This window comes from Cervus canadensis, chromosome 11 (assembly GCF_019320065.1).
Source record: "Cervus canadensis isolate Bull #8, Minnesota chromosome 11, ASM1932006v1, whole genome shotgun sequence".
Taxonomy (NCBI): Eukaryota; Metazoa; Chordata; class Mammalia; order Artiodactyla; family Cervidae; genus Cervus; species Cervus canadensis.
In genome coordinates this window covers 39,494,683-39,514,160 of record NC_057396.1, presented here as the reverse complement: position 1 = coordinate 39,514,160, position 19,478 = coordinate 39,494,683, and the positions used below count along the sequence as shown (strand labels likewise).

Here is a 19,478-nt window from a genome sequence, read left to right as displayed (position 1 = left end):
CTGTGGTTAAGTTTTGAGGGAGTCACAACTTTACAATGTGATTTTTGACTATGTGGGAGGGGTGGGAGTTGGCTCACCTAATCTTGTTCAAGGGTCAACTATATAATTAAAAGAAATAAGATGTGATTTTTTTTCTTATGGGCTTTGAGTATAATTTGTTAAAACCTTAGAGCTGCAGATATGGCTTATTCAATTTAAGGGAAATGTCTGTCATATAAAAAATATCAGCAAACCCAGATATTATCAATTTAATTATTCCATCAGTCTGAACTTTTCAATTGCAATAAACCTGTAGTATTTCCCCGTGGTAAACATATCTGATTTCTAGGTCCATATCGAATGGTTAGAAAAAGCAGAGAGCCCTGCCCTGATCCTGCACATGGATGATATAAGGTGCTGCTATTCTCAGGTATTTGCTGCTGAACTTCTCTTTGCTTTGTTCTCACAGGATTCTATCTTTGAAGAAATACATTCTTTCACAGCTGCCTGGAGATGTAAGAAGGAATAAAGCTGGCCATCATTATTTGTGCCAGTTCTATATTATATCTAAATTAGAACATCTCAATATGTGCCAAATCACTTCATTTAAAATGTGATGCTTCAAACTTAGCAGAAATATGTGTTAAAAAGGGTAAGACATGAAGCCTACGATCAGTTCAGTTGCTCAGTTGTGTCCAACTCTTTGCGACCCCATGGACTACAGTATGCCAGGCTTCCCTGTCCATCACCAACTCCCAGAGCTTTTTCAAACTCACGTCTACCAGGTTGATGATGCCATCCAACCATCTCATCCTCTGTCATCCCCTTTTCCTCCTGCCTTCAATCTTTTCCAGCATCAGGATCTTTTTTAATGAGTCAGTTCTTTGCATCAGGTGGCCGAAGTATTGGAGTTTCAGCTTTAGCATCAGTCCTTCCAATGAATATTCAGGACTGGTTTCCTTTAGGACTGACTAACTGGATCTCCTTGCAATCCAAAGGACTCTCAAGAGTCTTCTCCAATACTACCGTTCAAAACCATCAATTCTTTGGCGCTTAGCTTTCTTTATAGTCCAACTCTCACATCTATACATGACTACTGGAAAAAACCATAGCTTTGAATAGATGGACTTTTGTTGGCAAAGTAATGTCTCTGCTTTTTTTTTTTTTTTATGTCTCTGCTTTTTAATATGCTGTCTGGTTTGGTCATAGCTTTTCTTCCAAGGAGCAAGCGTCTTTTCATTTCATGGCTGCAGTCACCATCTGCAGTGATTTTGGAGCCCCGTCCACTCCCCCCCCCTTTCATCAAGAGGCTTTTTAGTTCTTCTTCACTTTCTGCCATAAGGGTGGTATCATCTGCATATCTGAGGTTATTGATATTTCTCCCTGCAAACTTGATTCTAGCTTGTGCTTCATCCAGCCTGGAATTTCGTATGATGTACTCTGCATATAAGTTAAATAAGCAGGGTGATGATATACAGCCTTGATGTACTCCTTTCCTAATTTGGGACCAGTTTCTGTTGTTCCATGTCCAGTTCTAACTGTTGCTTCTTGACCTGCATACAGATTTCTCAGGAGGCAGGTAAGGTGGTCTGGTATTCCCATCTCTTAAAAAATTTTCCACAGTTTGTTGTGATCTACACAATCAAAGCCTTTGGAGTACAATAAAGTGGAAGTAGATGTTTTTCTGGTATTCTTTTGGTTTTTCAGTGATCCAGTGGATGTTGGCAATTTGATCTATTTTGTTCCTATGCCTTTTCTAAAACCAGCTTGAACATCTGGAAGTTCACGGTTCACATACTGTTGAAGGCTAGCTTGGAGAATTTTGAGTATTACTTTACTAGCGTGTGAGATGAGTGCAATTGTGTGGTAGTTTGAACATTCTTGGCATTTCCTTTCTTTGGGACTGGAATGAAAATTGACCTTTTCCAGTCTCATGGCCACTGGTGAGTTTTCCATATTTGCTGGCATATTGAGTACGGCACTTTCACAGCATCATCTTTCAGGATTTGAAATAGCTCAACTGGAATTCCATCACCTCCACTAGCTTTGTTCGTAGTGATGCTTCCTAAGGTCCACTTGACTTCACATTTCAGGATGTCTGGCTCTAGGTGAGTGATCACACCATTGTGATTATCTGGGTCATGAAGATCTTTTTTGTACAGTTCTTCTGTGTATTCTTGCCACCTCTTCTTAATATCTTCTGCTTCTGTTAGGTCCATACCATTTCTGTCCTTTATTGAGCCCATCTTTGCATGAAGTGTTCCCTTGGTATCTCTAATCTTCTTGAAGAGATCTCTTATCTTTCCCATTCTATTGTTTTCCTGTATTTCTTTGTACTGATCACTGAGGAAGGCTTTCTTATCCCTCCTTGCTATTCTTTGGAATTCTGCATTCAGATGGGTATATTTTTCCTTTTCTCCTTTGCCTTTAGCTTCTCTTCTTTTCTCAGCTACTTGTAAGGCCTCCTCAGACAGCCGTTTTGCCTTTTTGCATTTATTTTTCTTGGGGATGGTCTTGATCACTGCCTCCTGTGCAGTGTCACAAACCTCCATCCCTAGTTCTTCAGGCACTCTGTCTGTCAGATCTAATTCCTTGAATCTATTTGTCACTTCCACAGTATAATTGTAAGGGATTTGGTTTATGTTATACCTGAATGGTCTAATGGTTTTCCCTATTTTCTTCAATTTAAGTCTGAATTTGGCAATCAGGAGTTCATGATCTGAGCCACAGTCAGCCCCTGGTCTTGTTTTTACTGACTGTATAGAGCTTCTCCATCTTTGGCTGCAAAGAATTTAATCAATCTGATTTCGGTGTTCACCATCTGGTGATGTCCATGTGTAGAGTCTTCTCTTGTGTTATTGGAAGAGGGTGTTTTCTATGTTGGTGCGTTCTCTTGGCAAAACTCTGTTATGCTTTGCCCTGCTTCATTTTGTACTCCAAGGCCACGTTTGCCTGTTACTCCAGGTATCTCTTGACTTCCTACTTTTGCATTCTAGTCTCCTGTGATGAAAAGGACATCTTTTTTGGGTGTTAGTTCTAGAAGGTCTTGTAGGTCTTCATAGAACCATTCGACTTCAAGCTTCTTCAGCATTACTGGTTGGGGCACTTGGATTACTGTGATATTGAATAGCTTCACTTGGAAACGAACAGAGATCTTCTGCCATTTTTGAGATTGCACCAAAGTACTGCATTTCAGACTCTTTTGTTGACTATGAGGGCTGCTCCATTTCTTCTAAGGGATTCTTGCCCACAGTAGTAGATATAATGGTCATCTGAATTAAATTCGCCCATTCCAGTCCATATTAATTCACTGATTCAGAAAGAATGAAAATCCACAATCACAGAAAACTAATGAAACTGATCACATGAACCACAACCTTGTCTAACTCAGTGAAACTATGAGCCCTGCCATGTAGGGCCATCAAAGATGGATGGGTCATGGTGGAGCCTTCTGACAAAACGTGGTCCACTGGGGAAGGGAATGGCAAATCACTTCAGTATTCTTGCCTTGAGAACCCCATGAACAGTATGAAAAGGCAAAAAGATATGACACTGAAAGATGAACTGTGCCGGTTGTTAGGTGCCCAGTATGCTACCGGAGATCAGTGGAGAAATAACTCCAGCAAGAATGAAGAGATGGAGCCAAAGCAAAAACAATGCCCAGGTGTGGATGTGACTGGTGACGGAAGTAAAGTCTGATGCTGTAAAGAGCAATGTTGCATAGGAACCTGGAATGTTAGGTCCATGAATCAAGGTAAATTAGAAGTGGTGAAACAGGAGATGGCAAGAGTTAAGCCTACTACTCTGGGTGACCTCTTTTAAAAGATGACTTTTTAAGGTATCTCTCTCTTTTAGGATGGGTGGGTAATACACTTTTTATTTTTTCGTAAAGAGAAGGACAGTTGTGAAAGCTGTAGTGGGGATAGACAATAGGCATGATGGTGTACATGGAAGGTGCATCCTTACTTCAGTTTGAGGCAACAATGCATATGGAAGTCAAAGATCCCCTTAAACTGATGCCCTTAAACTGTCCATACCTGCATAGCTGTTGAAAGCCTAGTTAAAAGACCATTATCTGAAAGTACAGTTCTGATTCTCAGCTTCCCAACTAAAATTTTGAATGGCTTCTTATTGCCTGTGGTGGTAGCTCCTATTCTAATTATCATCAGAAGCATGGGTCCTACCCCCAAAGATTATGATACAGGATTGTTAGAGTATAACTCCAGAACATTCATGTTTACAGTGTTCCTTAAGTAATTCTGATGGCTTCAATGATACTAAAGCCTTCTAATGAGAACATGAGTTCTGGGTTTACAGCCTTTGCTTCCATCCCTCCTGGATGATTATTCTCAGTGACTCCAGCATCCAACACCCAGACCTCAATTCTATTTATTTATTTGTTTGGCTGAGTCAGATGTTAGTTGTGGCATGCAGGGATCTTCGATCTTTATTGTGGGATGTAGGATCTTTATTTTTATTTTGTAAATTTATTTTTAATTGAAGGATAATTGCTTTACAGAATTTTGTTGTTTTCTGTCAAACCTCAGCATAAATCAGCCATAGGTATACGTATGTCCCCTCCCTTGTGAACCTCCCTTCCATCTCCCTCCCCATCCCACCCCTCTAGGTTGATACAGAGCCCCTGTTTGAGTTTTCTGAGCCATACAGGAAAGTCCCATTGGCTATCTATTTTACATATGGTAATGTAAGTTTCCATGTTACTCTCTCCACACATCTCACCTTTTCCTCCCCCTCCCCGTGTCCGTAAGTCTCCTCTTTATGTCTGTTTCTCCATTGCTGCCCTACAAATGAATTCTTTGGTACCATCTTTCTAGATTCCATATATATACTTTAGTAGCCAAAACTTATCTTTCTCTTTCTGACTTACTTCCCTCTGTATAATAGGTTCTAGGTTCATTAACCTCATTAGAACTGACTCAAATTCGTTCCTTTTAAGGCTGAGTAATATTTCATTGTGTGTATGTACCACAACTTCTTTATCCATTCATCTGTTGATAGACATCTAGGTTGTTTCCATGTTCTAGCTATTGTAAATAGTGCTGCAATGAACATTGGGGTACATATGTCTTTTTCAATTTTGGTTTCCTCAGGATATATGTCTAGGAGTGGGATTGCTGGGTCACATCATGGTTTTATTCCTAGTTTTTTAAGGAGTCTCCATACCATCTTCCATAGTGGTTGTATCAATCTACATTCCCACCAACAGTGCAAGAAGTTTCCCTTTTTTCCACACCCTCTCCAGCATTTATTGTTTGTAGAGGTTTTTTTTTTTTAAAGATAATATATTTTTATTTGCTCAGAATGCTTGTTTTTAAAGGTCACTGAAATTAAAAATGGTTTACTTTCCAATGAAGTTTTAACATCCAGAACTTCATTAAGTTAAGAATTTACCACAAATAGGGACCTATGTAGTCTTAGCTGATATCTGAATAGTAAGGTATTCATTATACGGTGACACATATTCTTTTTATCAGAGCATAGTCTCCTGAACAGACACAAAAATGCAGAAGTAACAGTGTTATTTTCACTTTTATCTATGCTTGAGTATAAGATTTTAGTTCTAGAATTCAAAACTCAAAATTTTTCACCCAGATTTAGTTTTTTTCCCTTCATTCAAGTCTAGAGAGCTTCTCTATAAAATTTTACATTTTATAACTTTTCCTTTGAAATATGAGAAAAACGTGGAATCTCCTAAGTTACATGCAACTTATACATACTTTAAAAATTATTTTTAAAAAATATCACAGATTAACCACCATATATATCCATAATAAGCATCCTCACTGTTCACATAGTTCTTTAAACAATATTCAAGATATTTGTGCTTGTATGTTTACATTACTTTAGAGCCTATTTTTAACTTTCCATAAAACTGTATCTATAAAAATTACTCAAATATTTAATAAATGAAGCAAACCAGTCATTATGAAAATATAAACTGTGTTTACAGCCTTTTCATCTTTCATGTTTTTATGCATTTCCTGTCAACCATATCATTTCCTTTTCCTTAGGATAGTTGATAAATTATTGTATTTGTAATCTCAACACTGCTGCTTTCTCAACTGGCCATTCAGATTTTCTGAACACATGGTATTCTCTTTGTGTATCAGTTGTATCAGTGGAATCTGATAATGTTGCTATTCGTCATTTCCAGTTATTTCAATTGCAGGACCACCTTATTAGCTGTTTGCCAGGAATTTATTAGATTCTTCAGCTCTTCTTTACTCATTTCAACAGAATATGGCTTGACTTCACCATTTTTTTTTACATCTATCTGAAGGTTTAAAAGTGGCATTTGTAATGTAGCAATCTTGCCGAAAAATTGATGCTTTTGAACTATGGTGTTGGAGAAGGCTGTTGAGAGTCCCTTGGACTGCAAGGAGATCCAACAAGTCCATCCTAAAGGAGATCAGTCCTGGGTGTTCATTGGAAGGACTGATGCTGAAGCTGAAACTCCAATACTTGGGCCACCTCATGTGAAGAGTTGACTCATTGGAAAACACCCTGATGCTGGGAGGGATTGGGGGCAGGAGGAGGAGGGGACGACAAAGGATGAGATGGCTGGATGGCACCGCAGATTCGATGGGCATGAGTTTGAGTAAACTCTGGGAGTTGGTAATGGACAGGGAGGCCTGGCGTGCTGCCATTCATGGGGTCACAAAGAGTCGGACACGACTGAGCGACTGAACTAAACTGAACTGAATATTGTCACTAGAAAGTGCAAGCTTTAACTGCCAATCAAAATCCTATAGCTGTGCAGAGGAAACATCAACTATTTCTTCCAACAGAGTCTGCTTGATTTCATCTTTCCTACTTTTTAAGCATTTCGTGATAGCTTCTTGGTGAGATGGGTTCAGCTGACTCAACTGCTGAGATATCGCTTCATCAGATAAATTTTTACCAACTACAGCTTTGAAAAAGGTGGTAAGGTCTTCTAGAACATGCATCCATTCTGTTGAATCCCAAACACTGTGATAATCCTGGTAGAGAGGATAAATTCGGCCACAAATGCCATCAATTATTTTGTGAAGAAGCTGCAGGCCTTGCTCTGTGGGAAGCTTCTGCAGCTGCCACAAGGGTGTCCCTTCTTCCGGCTCCATCCCTGTGAGAAGCTAGGGGTTCTGTTTGTAGACTTTTTGATGTTGGCCATTCTGACCTGTGTGAGGTGATATCTCATTATAGTTTTGATTCACATTTCTCTAAAGGTCTTTTTCCCACTTTTTGATTGGGCTGTTTGTTTTTCTGGTATTGAGTTGTATGAGCTGCTTATATATTTTGGAAATTAATCCTTTGTCAGTTGTTTCATTTGCTCTTATTTTCTCCCATTCTGAGGGTGGTCTTTTTGCCTTGCTTATAGTTTCCTTTGCTGTGCAAAAGCTTTTAAGTTTAATCAGGTCTCACTTGTTTACTTTTGTTTTTATTTTCATTATTCTGAGAGGTGGGTCATAGAGGATATTGCTTTGATTTATGTCGTCGAGTGTTCTGCCTATGTTTTCCTCTAAGAGTTTTATAGTTTCTGATCTTACAAATGTAAGGTTTTTAATCCATTTTGAGTTTATCTTTGTGTATGGTGTTAGGAAGTGTTCTAATTTCATTCTTTTATATGTAGCTGCCAGGTTTTCCCAGCACCATTTATCGAAGAGCCTGCTTTTGTCCCATTGTATATTCTTGTCTCCTTGGTCAAAAATAAGGTACCCATAGGTGCATGGGTTTATTTCTGGGCTTTCTGTCTTGTTCCATTGGTCTGTATTTATGTTTTTGTGCCAGTACCACACTGTCTTGATGACTGTAGCTTTGTAGTATAACAGTCCTGAAGTCAGGACTGTTGATTCTTTCAGCTCCATTCTTCTTTCTCAAGAATCCTTTACCTATTTGAGGTCTTTTGTGTTTCCATATGAATTGTGAAATATTTTATTCTGTCTCTGTGAAAAATGCAATTGGTAATTTGATAGGGATCACATTGAATCAGTATATTGCATTTTGTAGTATAGTCATTTTCACAATATTGAGTCTTCCTACCCAGAAACATGTAATATCTCTCCATCTGTTTATGTTGTCTTTGATTTCTTTCATCAGTGTCTTAAAATTTTCTGTATACAGTTCTTTTGTCTCCTTAGGTAGGTTTATTCCTAGATATTTTATTCTTTTTGTTGCAGCGGTGAATGGGATTGATTCCTTAATTTCTCTTTCTGATTTTTCATTGTTAGTATATAGGAATGCAAGTGATTTCTGTGTACTGATTTTGTATCCTGCGACTTTGCTAAATTCACTTGTTAGCTCTAGTAATTTTCTGATAGTATCTTTAGGTTTTCTATGTATAGTATCATGTCATCTGCAAATAGTGAGAGCTTTACTTCTTTTCTGGTCTGGATTCCTTTTATTTCTTTTTCTTCTCTGATTGCTGTAGCTAGGACTTCCAAAACTATGTTGAATAATAGTGATAAGAGTGGACCCCCTTGTCTTATTCCTGAACTTAGGGGAAATGCTTTCAGTTTTTCACCATTGAGAATAATGTTTGCTGTGGACTTATCATATATGGCCTTTACTGTGTTGAGTTAGATTCCTTCTGTGCCCATTTTTGGAAGAGTTTTAATCATAAATGAGTTTTAATCATAAAACATAAATGAGTTTTGTCCAAGGCTTTTTCTGCATCTGTTGAGAATATCCTATGGTTTTTATTTTTTAATTTTTTAATATGGTATATCACATTGATTGACTTGTGTATATTGAAGAATCCTTGCATCCCTGGAATAAACCCAACTTGATCATGGTGTATGAGCTTTTTAATGTGTTGCTGAATTCTGTTTGCTGGAATTTTGTTGAGGATTTTTGCATCTATGTTCATCAGTAATATTGGACTATAGTTTTCTTTTTTTGTGTTGTCCTTGTCTGGTTTTGGTATCAGGCCTCATAGAATGAGTTTGGAAGTGTTCCTTCCTCTGCAATTTTTTGAAAGAGTTTTAGAAGGATAGGCATTAGCTCTTCTTTAAATGTTTGAGAGAATTCACCTGTGAAGCCATCTAGTCCTGGGCTTTTGTTTTTTGGGAGATTTTTGATCAGAGTTTCGATTTCAGTGCTTGTAATTGGATTGTTCATAATTTCTATTTCTTCCTGGTTCAGTTTTGGAAGATTGAATTTTTCTATTTAATCTGTCCATTTCTTCCAGGTTATCCATTTTACTGCCATATAGTTGTTCATAATAGTCTCTTATTATCCTTTGTATCCCTGCATTGTCTATTGTACCCTCTCCTTTTTCATTTCTAATTTTGTTGATTTGATTCTTCTTTTTTTCATGATAAGTCTGGCTAAAGATCTGTCAATTTTGTTTACCTTCTCAAAGAACCAGCGTTTAGTTTTATTAAGCTTTACTCTTGTTACTTTCATTTATTTTTCATTTATTTCAACTCTGATCTTTATGATTTCTTTCCTTCTGATAATTTTGGGGATTTTTTTTGTTGTTGTTCTTTTTTTCTAGTTGTTTTAGGTATAACATTAGGTTGTCTGTTCGATGGTTTCCTTGTTTCTTGAGGTAGGGTTGTATTGCTATAAACTTTGCTCTTAGAACTGCTTTTGCTGCATCCCATAGGTTTTGAGTTGTTATGTTTTGTTGTCATTTATTTCTAGGAATATTTTGATTTCCCTTTTGATTTCTTCAGTAACCAGTTCGTTATTTAGAAATGTATTGTTTAATCTCCATGTGTTTGTGTTTTTTACAGGTTTGTTTTTTTTTTTTGTAATTGATATCTAGTCTCATACCATTGTGGTCAGAAAAGATGCTTGATATGATTTCAGTTTCCTTGAATTTACTGAGGTTTGATTTGTGACCCAAGATATGGGGACATGGGACCTTTAGTTGGGGCATGCAGGATCTTTTTACTTGTGGCATGTGGGATGTAGCTTCCCAACCATTTGAACTTGGGTAACCCCCTACATTGAGAGCCCAGAGTGTTAGCAACTGGAACATTAGGGAAGTCCCTCAATTCTGTGACTTTCTTGTCATCAGTGACATTTCTTCTATTCCTTACTACTCTTGTGGATTCACCTGAGATCTTACCACGAAAATCTTCACCACCTGCAAAATCTCCCCCTTCCAGTTCTCCAGCTCACTGTTGTGCTTACTCCATGCTGTTGGGGCAGGATAGAGGTCCCCCAGAAATGTTCACATTCTAATCCTGGAACCTGTGAATATTCTACTATACAGGGCAAAATGGACTTTGCAGATGTAGAAAAGGTATGAAGTTTAAGATTGGTAGGTTATCCTGGATTGTCTAAGTGGGCCCAGCCTAATCACGTGAGGCCGTAAAAGCAGAAAACTTTCCCTGGGTGGAGAGAGGGAGTTACAACCAAAAGTGTAAAGCAGAAGAGATGTGGCCAAAGGGGCAGTCAGAGATATTTGAGATTTAAGGAAGACTTCATGTGCTGTTGCTGGTTGGAGGATGGATGAGACAACATAACAAAAGGAATGCAGGAGTTTTAAAAAGTTATAGAGGCTCCTGCCTGGCAGCTAGTAAGGAATGGGGACCTGAGTCCTTCAACCATAGGGAACTGAGTTCTTTGTTGTTGTTGTTTTGGTTTTTTTGGCTGCACTCTGTGGCACGCAGAGCTTTCCTGACCAGGGATTGAATCTGTGGCCCCTGCAGTGGAAGCATGGACCACCAGGAAGTCCCTGAGGTGTTTTTTTTTGTTTTTTTAACAGTGAAGTGTAATTGACTTACAATATTTTATCAGCTTCAGGTGTAGAGCATAGTGATATGATATTTTTATACAAGATGATCACTATGATAAATCTAATTACTGTCACTCTACAGAGTTATTAAAATATTGATGATATTCATGCTGAATATTACATCCCTATGACCTGTTTATCTTATAACTGCAAGTTTGTGCCTCTTAATCTTCCTCACCTATTTCATGCTACCCCTACCCCACCTAGCCACTGGCAACCACCAGTGTGTTCTCATATCTTTGAGTCTGTTTCTGTTATATGTTTACTCCTTTGTTTTGTTGATTAGATTCTACATATAAGTGAAATCATATGGTATTTGTCTTTCTCTGAGATTTTACTTAGCATAATACCTTCTAGATTCATCCCTGCTGTCACAGAGGGAAAGTTTCACTCTTTTTTATGGTGAGTGTGTATATATATATATATATATATATATGTATTAATATATGTGATATACATAATATATATATCACATCTTACTTATCCACTTATCAATCAGTGAACACTTAAGTTGCTTTCATTATGTTGATTATTGTTAATAAGGCTGCAGTGAACATAAGGGTACATATATCGTTTCAAATTAGTGTTTTTATTTTCTTTGAAAAAAATACCCAGAAATGGAATTGCTGTCTTGTATGGTTGTTCTGGGCTTTCCAGGTGGTGCCAGTGCTAAAGAACTGCCTGCCAGTGCAGGAGATGTAAGAGACGTGAGATTGATCCCTGGGTCAGGAAGGTCCTGTGGGAGAGGGCATGGTAACCCACTCCAGTATTCTTGCCTGGAGAATCCCGTGGACAGAAGAGCCTGGTGGGCTACAGTTCATGGGGTTGCAAAGAGTTGGAAATGATTGAAGTGACTTAGCACACAAGCATAGTAGTTCTATTTTTAGTTTTTGAAGGAAATGTCATACTGTTTTCCATAGGACTGCACCAGTTTATATTCCTACCAGCAGTCCACCTTTTCTCAGCATCCGCACCAACACTTGTTATCTTTTTGACAGTAGCCATTCTGAAAGGTGTGAAATGATATTTCATAGCTTTTATTTGCATTTCCCTGATGATTAGTGATACTGAGCATCTTCACATGTGTCTGTTGGCCATCTGTATGTCTTCTTTGGAGAAATGTTCAGGTCCTCTGCTTGTTTTTTTTTTTTTTCTTTTGGCTGTGCTGGTTTTTTGTTGCTCTGAGGGCTTTTTTCTAGTTGCAGAGATGGGGGCCACTTTCTAGTTGTGGTGCTTGGGCTTCTCACTGCAGTAGCTTTTCTTGTGGAGCACAGGCTGTAGGGCACGTGGACTCAGTGGTTGCAACTTGCTGGCTCCAGAGCACAGGCTCAGTAGTTGTGGTGCATGGCCACCTTGCTCCAAGGCATGTGGGATCTTCCCAGCACAGGGCTCAAACCTGTATCTCCTGCACTGGCAAGTGGATTCTTCATACTGAGCCACCAGGGAAGCCCCTGTCCATTTTTTAATTGGGTTGTTTGGTTTTATTTATATTGAGTTGCAGGAGTTCTTTACTTTGGATATGAATCCATTATAGGATGTATCATTTGCAAGCATGTTTTCCCATTTAAGAGTCTGTCTTTTCATTTTTTTCTTTCTGGCTGTGCCATGTAGCTTGCAGAATCTTAGTTTCCTGACCAGGAATTGAACCCAGGGCCATGGCAGTGAAAGCACAGAATCCTAACCTCTGGACTACCAGGGAATTCCTTCTGTCTTTTAATTTTGTTGATCATTTCCTTCTCAGTGTACAAGCTTTTTAGTTTGATGTAATCTCATTTATCTTTGCTTTTGTTTCTCCTATTGGAGGCGATATATCTGAAAAATTATTGCTACTATTTATATCAAAGAATATATTGGTTGTATTTTCTTCTCTGAGTTTTATAAAAGTTTCAGTTCTTATTTTTAAATGTTTTGTTCATTTTGAATTTATCTTTGTGCATGGTATAAGAGAGTAGTCCAGTTTGATACTTTTGCATGTAGCAGTCCAGTTTTCCCAGCAACATTTATTGAAGAAGCTGTCTCTCCGCCATTGTATATTCTTGCCTCCTTTGTTGTATATTGTCCGGTGATAAGTTGCTTCAATCATGTCTGACTCCTTGCGACCCCATGGACTGTAGCCGGCCAGTCTCCTCTGTCCTTGGAATTTTCCAGGCAAAAATGCTGGAATGGGTTGCCATTTCCTTCCACAGGGGATCTTTCCAACCCATGGACCAAACCTCCATTTCTTAGGTCTCCTACATTGGTTTTCAGATTCTTTACCTCTAGCGCCACCTGGGATTGTTGTAGGTTAACTGCCCATGTAAGTGTGAGTCTATATTTGGGCTATTTTGTTCCGTTGATCTGTTTGTCTCTTTTTATGCCAGAATCACACTGTTTTGATGACTGTAGTTTTGTAGTATAGTTTGAAAGTAGGGAGCATGATACCCCCAGCGTTGTTCCTCTTTTTCAAGATTGTTTTGGCTCTTTGGGGCCTTTTGTGTTTCCATACAGATTTTGTAATTATTTGTTCTAGTTCTGTGAACTAGAACTAGAATGAACTAAAATGCCATTAGTATTTTGATAGGAATTACATTAAATCTATATATTGCCTTAGAGAGTGTGGTCTAAGTATGGTCATTTTAATAATATTAATTTTTCCAATCCATGAGCATAGTATATTTTTGCATTTGTTTATGTCATGCTTGATTTTTTTCATCAGTGTCTTACAGTCTTCCAAGTAAAGATCTTTTACCTCCTTGGTTAGATTTATTCTTAGGTATTTTATTCTTTCTGATGCAATTGTAAATGGGATTGTTTTATTAATTTGTCTTTCTTAGATTTTGTTGTTATTGTACAGAAATGTAACTGATTTCTGTATATTAATTTTGTATCCTGCTATCTTACTGAATTCATTTATTAGTTCTAAAGTTTTTTGGTGGCATCTAGAATTTTCCGTACATAGTATTATATCATCTGCAAACAGTGATAGTTTCCCTAATAATTTTCTTTGTGGATAATCTATTGATGTAAGTGGGATGTTAAAGTCTCCTATTATTACTGTGTTACTATCAAAATTTCCCTTTATTCTTGTTGATATTTGCTGTATATATTTGGTGCACCTATGTTGGGCACATGTGTTTATAATGGTTGTGTCGTCTTCTTGGATCTATCCCTTTATCATAATGTAATGTGTTTGCTTGTCTCTTGTTACAGTCTTTGTTTTAAAGTTTATTTTGTTTAAGCATTGCTACTGTAGATTTTTTGTTTTGTTTCTATTTGCATGGAGTATCTTTACCCAATCATCTCTCTTTCTTTCTGTGTGTATTTTTAGATCTGAGGTGAGTCTTTTGTAGGCAATATGTATATGGTCTTGTGTTTTATCTATCTAGTCACACTCTGTCTTTTGACTGGAGTATATGGTCCGTTTACATTTAAAGTAATTATTGATAGGTATGTGGTGGTGGTTGTTCAGTTGCTATCTTATGTCCAATTCTGTGACCCCATGGACTGTAGCATGCCAGGCTCCTCTGTCTCTACTATCTTCCAGAGTTTGCTCAAATTCATGTCCATTGAGTTGGTGATGCTATCTAACCATCTTATCCTCTGTCGTCCCCTTCTCCTCCTGCCTTCAATCTTTCCCGGCATCAGGGTCTTTTCCAATGAGTTGGTTCTTCTCATCAGGTGGTCACAGTATTGAAACCTCAGCTTTAGCAACTGTCCTTCCAATGAGTATTCAGGGTTGATTTCTTAGGATTGACTGGTTTGATATCCTTTCAGTCCAAGGGACTCTCAAGAATCTTCTCTAGCACTGCAATTAGAAAGCATCGTTTCTTTGGCACTCAGCCTTCTTTATGGTCCAACTCTTACATCTGTACATGACTACTGGAAAAACCATAGCTTTGATTAGATAGATCTTTGTTGGCAAAGTGATGTCTCTGCTTTTTAATACACTGCCTAGGTTTATCATAGCTTTCCTTCCGAGGAGCAAGCATCTTTAAATTTCATGGATGCAGTCACTGGCCATTGATTTTGGAGCCCAAGAAAATAAAATCTGTCACTGCTTCTACATTTTCCCCTTCTATTTGCCATGAAGTGATGGGACTGGATGCCATGATCTTAGTTTTTGAATGTTGAGTTTTAAGCCAACTTTTTTACTGTCTTCTTTCACCTTCATCAAGAGGCTCTTTAGTTCTTCACTTTCTGCCATTAGGGTGGTGTTGTCTGCATGTAACCTCATCTGAGGTTATTGGTATTTCTCCCAGCAATCTTGATTCTAGCTTGTGATTCATCCAGCCCAGCATTTCACATGATGTGCTCTGCGTATAAATTAAATAAGTAGGGTGACAGTATTAAATCTTGCTGTACTCCTTTCCCAATTTTGAACCAGTCCTTTGTTACATGTGCAATTTTAACTGTTGCTTCTTGACCTGCATACAGATTTCTCAGGAGACAGGTAAGGTGGTCTGGTATTCCCATCTCTTTAAGAATTTTTCAAAGTTTGTTGTGATCCATATAGTAAAAGGTTATGTACTTACTGACATTTTGTTAATTGTTTTCTGACTGTTTTTATAGTTCTTTTTTGTAGCTTCCTTCTTTCGCTCTCCTCCTTTCTGATTTGATGACCATCTTTAGCGTCATGTTTGGATTCTATTCTCTTTTGTGTATGTGTATCTGTTATAAGTTTTTGATTTATGGTTACCATGAGGTTCATATTAATATATAAGCACCTTTAAATATACATGATTATTTTAAGTTGTTAATCTAAGTTTGAGCACATTCTAACAACCCTGCATTTTAAAACCCCCCTGTTTTGACATCATATTTTATATCTTTTTGTTTTGCATATCCTTTCCTCTAATTACTTATTGTGGATATAGGTGATTTTACTACTTTTATCTTTTAACCTTCCTACTGGCCTTGTAAGTTTTGATCTACCACCGTTACTTATAATTACCTTTTCCAATGAGATTTTTCCTTTTGTAATTTTCATAATTCTGTTTGTGATCTTTTCTGCTTAGAGAAGTCCCTTTTATATTTCTTGTGAAGCCAGTTAAGTGCTGCTGAACTCTTTTTTAGCTTTTGCTTGTCTGTAAAACTCTTTTATCTCTCCTGCAAATCTGAATGATAGCCTTGCTGGCTAGAGTATTCTTGTTGTAGTTTTTATCTTTCATCACTTTGAATATGTCTGGCAGCTCCCTTCTGGCCTGCAAAGTTTCTGTTGAAAAGTCAGCTGAAAGCTTTATGATAGTTCTTATGTAACTAGTTGCTTTTTCTCTTGCTACTTTAAAAATTCTTTCTTTATCTTTAATTTTTGCCATTTTAGTTATAATGTGACTTGGTGACCCTCTTTGGGTTCATCTTGTTTGGGACTTCCTGTGCTTCCTGGACCTGTTTTCTTCCCTAGGTTAAGAAAATTTCCAGGTATTATTTCTTCAAATAAATTTTCTGCCCCCTTTCTCTCTTCTTCTGGGAACCCTGAAAGCAAATGTTCATACACTTGATGTTGTCTCAGAGGTCTCTTAAACTATCCTCATTAAAAAAAATTTTTTTTTCTCTTTGGCTTGGGTAATTTCTATTCCTCTTCTAGTTTGTTGATCTATCTCTCTGTATCATCTAATCTACTGTTGATTTTTTTCTAGTGTATTTTTTATTCAGTTATTGTTTGTTCCTTTATATTTTCTGAGTCTTTGTTATCCTTCTCATCGTGTTCACTGATCATCTTTATGATCATTATCTTGAATTCTTTTTTTTTCTTTAATATTTATTTATTTGGTTCCATGGTGTCTTAGTTGCAGTACCTGGGAACCTTCATTCTTCTTTGCAGAACGCAGGATCTTTAGTTGTGGCATGCGGACTCTTAGTTGCAGCACGTGGGATCTAGTTTCCTGGCTAGGGATCAAACCCTGGCCCCCTGCATTGGGAGCTCAGAGTCTCAGCCATTGAACCACCAGGGAGATCCCTATCTTGAATTCTTTATCTACCCAGATTGCTTATCTCCATTTCACTTAGTTCTTCTAGAATTTTGTTTTATTCCTTAGTTTGAAATTTATTCCTCTGTTCCTCATTTTGCCTGATTCTCTGTGTTTATTTCTATGTATTGGGTAGGTTGGTAACATTTTCCATTCTTGGGGAACTGTCCTTATGTAGACGTCCTATGGGGCCCAGCAGCACACTCCCCTCTGGTCACCAGAACTGAATGCTCTAGGGGTACCCCCTGTGTGGGCTGTATAATCTCAGTGGTGGGGGGGATGAGTCCTGTGTGACTGGCGGCATGGCCTGGGGTGGCCTGGGGCTGGTGCCAGCCTGCTGACTGTGGGGGTAGGACCCGGTGGGCAGGCTATGTGGTCTCAGGTGGGAGGGTGGGGCGGTCCCAAGGACTGGTGCTGGCCAGCTGGTGGGTGGGTAATTTCACAGGGCTAATAAACTAGAGAGAGTATGCCAAAAAATCACTTGCCAAACTAGTGTCTAAATGATGGAACAATCTCTCAGAGTTGGTGGTGGTCAGAATCTGTGTCCCCAGGGGGAGTCCTAGTTGCCTTCTGTCTCTCCAGGAGGCTCTCCGAGGTTCGCACATGGATCTGACTCAAGATCCTTTAAAATTATTGTCTCTGCCTGGGAGCTTAAAGCTTGTGAGAGTTGGCACGTGCCCTTTGAGAACAGAGTTTCTGGTGCCCACAGTTCTCTGGTTCTTTGTACACAAGCCCTGCATCTTTCTGGTGCAGGACCTCTGGAGCCTGATGTGTGGCTTGAACCTTTCACTCCTTGGGGAGAACTTCTGCAATTGTGATGATCTTTCCCTTTGTGGGTCACTTCCCTGGGGGTGTGGGTCTCGACTATACTGTGCCTCTATCCCTCCTACCTATCTCATCATAGTTCCTTCTTTATATCTTTGAAAGAAAGTGAAAGTGTTAGTTGCTCAGTCATGTCCAACTCTTTCCATGGACTCCATGGACTATGGTCTGCCAGGCTCCTCTGTCCATGGAATTATCCAGGAAAGAATACTGGGGTGGTTTGCCATTTCCTTCTCCAGGGGATCTTCCTGACCCAGGGATTGGACCCAGGTCTCCTGCATTGCAGACAGACTCTTTACCATCTGAGCCACCAAGGAAGCCCACCACTTTTAGTGGTGAAAAATCTTTTCTGCTGATTGTCAGCACGTTCTCACAGATAGTTGCTGTGTAAATAGTTGTGTGCCTGCAGGAGGAGGTGACCTCAAAAGTTTTCCTGTTTTGCGTTGCATACCTCCTACCTCAAGGAACTAAATTTAGTCAGCAACCTGTATAATCTCAGCAGATCTTTCCTTACAATCTCCTGTGAGGAATGCAGTCCAACCAACACACTGATTGCAGCCTTTTTGATACTTTGAGCAGAGGACCCAGCTGAGCCATGTTGTACTGGTACTTCTGACCCACAGAACTATGAGATAATCAATGGGTGCTATTTCAAGCCACTTTATTGTTGTTTAGTTGCTAAGTAGTGTCTGACTCTTCGTGACCCCCTTGATTGTAGCCTGCCAGGCTCCTCTGTGCATAGGATTTCCCAGGCAAGAATACTGGAGTGGGTTGCCATTTCCTTTTCCAGGGGATCTTCCTGACCCAGAGATCCAACACGTGTCTCATGTATTGGCAGGCGGGTTCTTTACCACAGGGCTGCCATGGAAACCTTCCAAGCCACTTAGTTTATGGTAGTTTGTAATGGCAGCAATAGAAAATGAATATACCATACTATGGTTATTTACATTATATTCTAAGCCATTGAGCCTCATTACTTTATCATTATTGGTCAGTCCCTCATGCCTTTACTTCCTTTCTTTTCCAGTTTAGACTCTCTAGTCTGCCATTTAATTATTCCCTTATAAACACTGTCAGATCTCTTTGTTCTTTCCCTTTTTCAAAAAAAATCTATTGGCTACACCAGGTCTTAGTTGGGGCACACAGCATCTTAATTGTGGCATTTGAATCTTTCAGTTGCGGCATGCTAACTCTTAGTTGCAGCATGCGGGATCTAGTTCCCTGACCAAGGATCAAACCTGGGTTCCCTGGATTGGGAGTACAGAGTCTTAGCCGCTGGACCATCAGAGAAGTCGCTTGTTCTTTCCCTTTATTGCAGTGCTGCTCAAACTTGACTGGGTGTAGCATCAGGGTCACCTGAAGGGCTGCCGGGCCCTACCTTCTGAGTTTCTGATTTAGGACATCTGGAATGAAGACTGAGACTTTACATTTCTTACCAGTTTTCAATAATTCTGATGCTCCTGGTCTGAATCATAACACAGTCATAACCCCTGCCTTACTATGGTCACTCTAATTGAACTCAGCAGATTGAGGGCAGGGGGAGAAGGGGACGACAGAGGATGAGATGGTTGGATGGCCTCACCGACTCAATGGACATGAGTTTGGGACTCTTGAGAGTCCCTTGGACAGCAAGGAGATCAAACTAGTCAATCCTAAAGGAAACCAATCCTAAATATTCATTGGAAAGACTGATGCTGAAGCTGAAACTCCATTACTTTGGCTACCTGATGCAAATAGCCAACTGATTCGAAGGGACCCTGATGCTGGGAAAGATTGAAGGCAGGAGAAGGGGTTGACAGAGGATGAGATGGCTGGATGGCATCACTGATTCAATGGACATGAACTTGGGCAAGCTCCAGGAGATAGTGAAGGACAGGGAAGCCTGGCGTGCTGCAGTCCATGGGGTCGCAGAGTTGGACCAACTTAGTGATTGAACAACAATTGTCTTTTCTGCACCTGCAACCAACTAGCTGGATAATGCTTAA

The 19,478-nt window shown here is 39.0% G+C and overlaps 1 long non-coding RNA gene across 2 annotated transcripts in view; it reads left to right on the top strand.

The window, feature by feature from the left end:
• LOC122449507 overlaps positions 1-19,478 on the top strand; it is a 56,554-nt gene that overhangs the window by 14,835 nt on the left and 22,241 nt on the right. The window contains exon 2 of one of the 2 annotated variants that reach the window (XR_006271963.1): positions 329-409. The exons of the other annotated variant lie outside the window; for it this stretch is intronic. This is a non-coding gene — a long non-coding RNA (uncharacterized LOC122449507). The remainder of the gene's footprint in view (positions 1-328; positions 410-19,478) is intronic. 2 annotated transcript variants of the gene reach the window in all.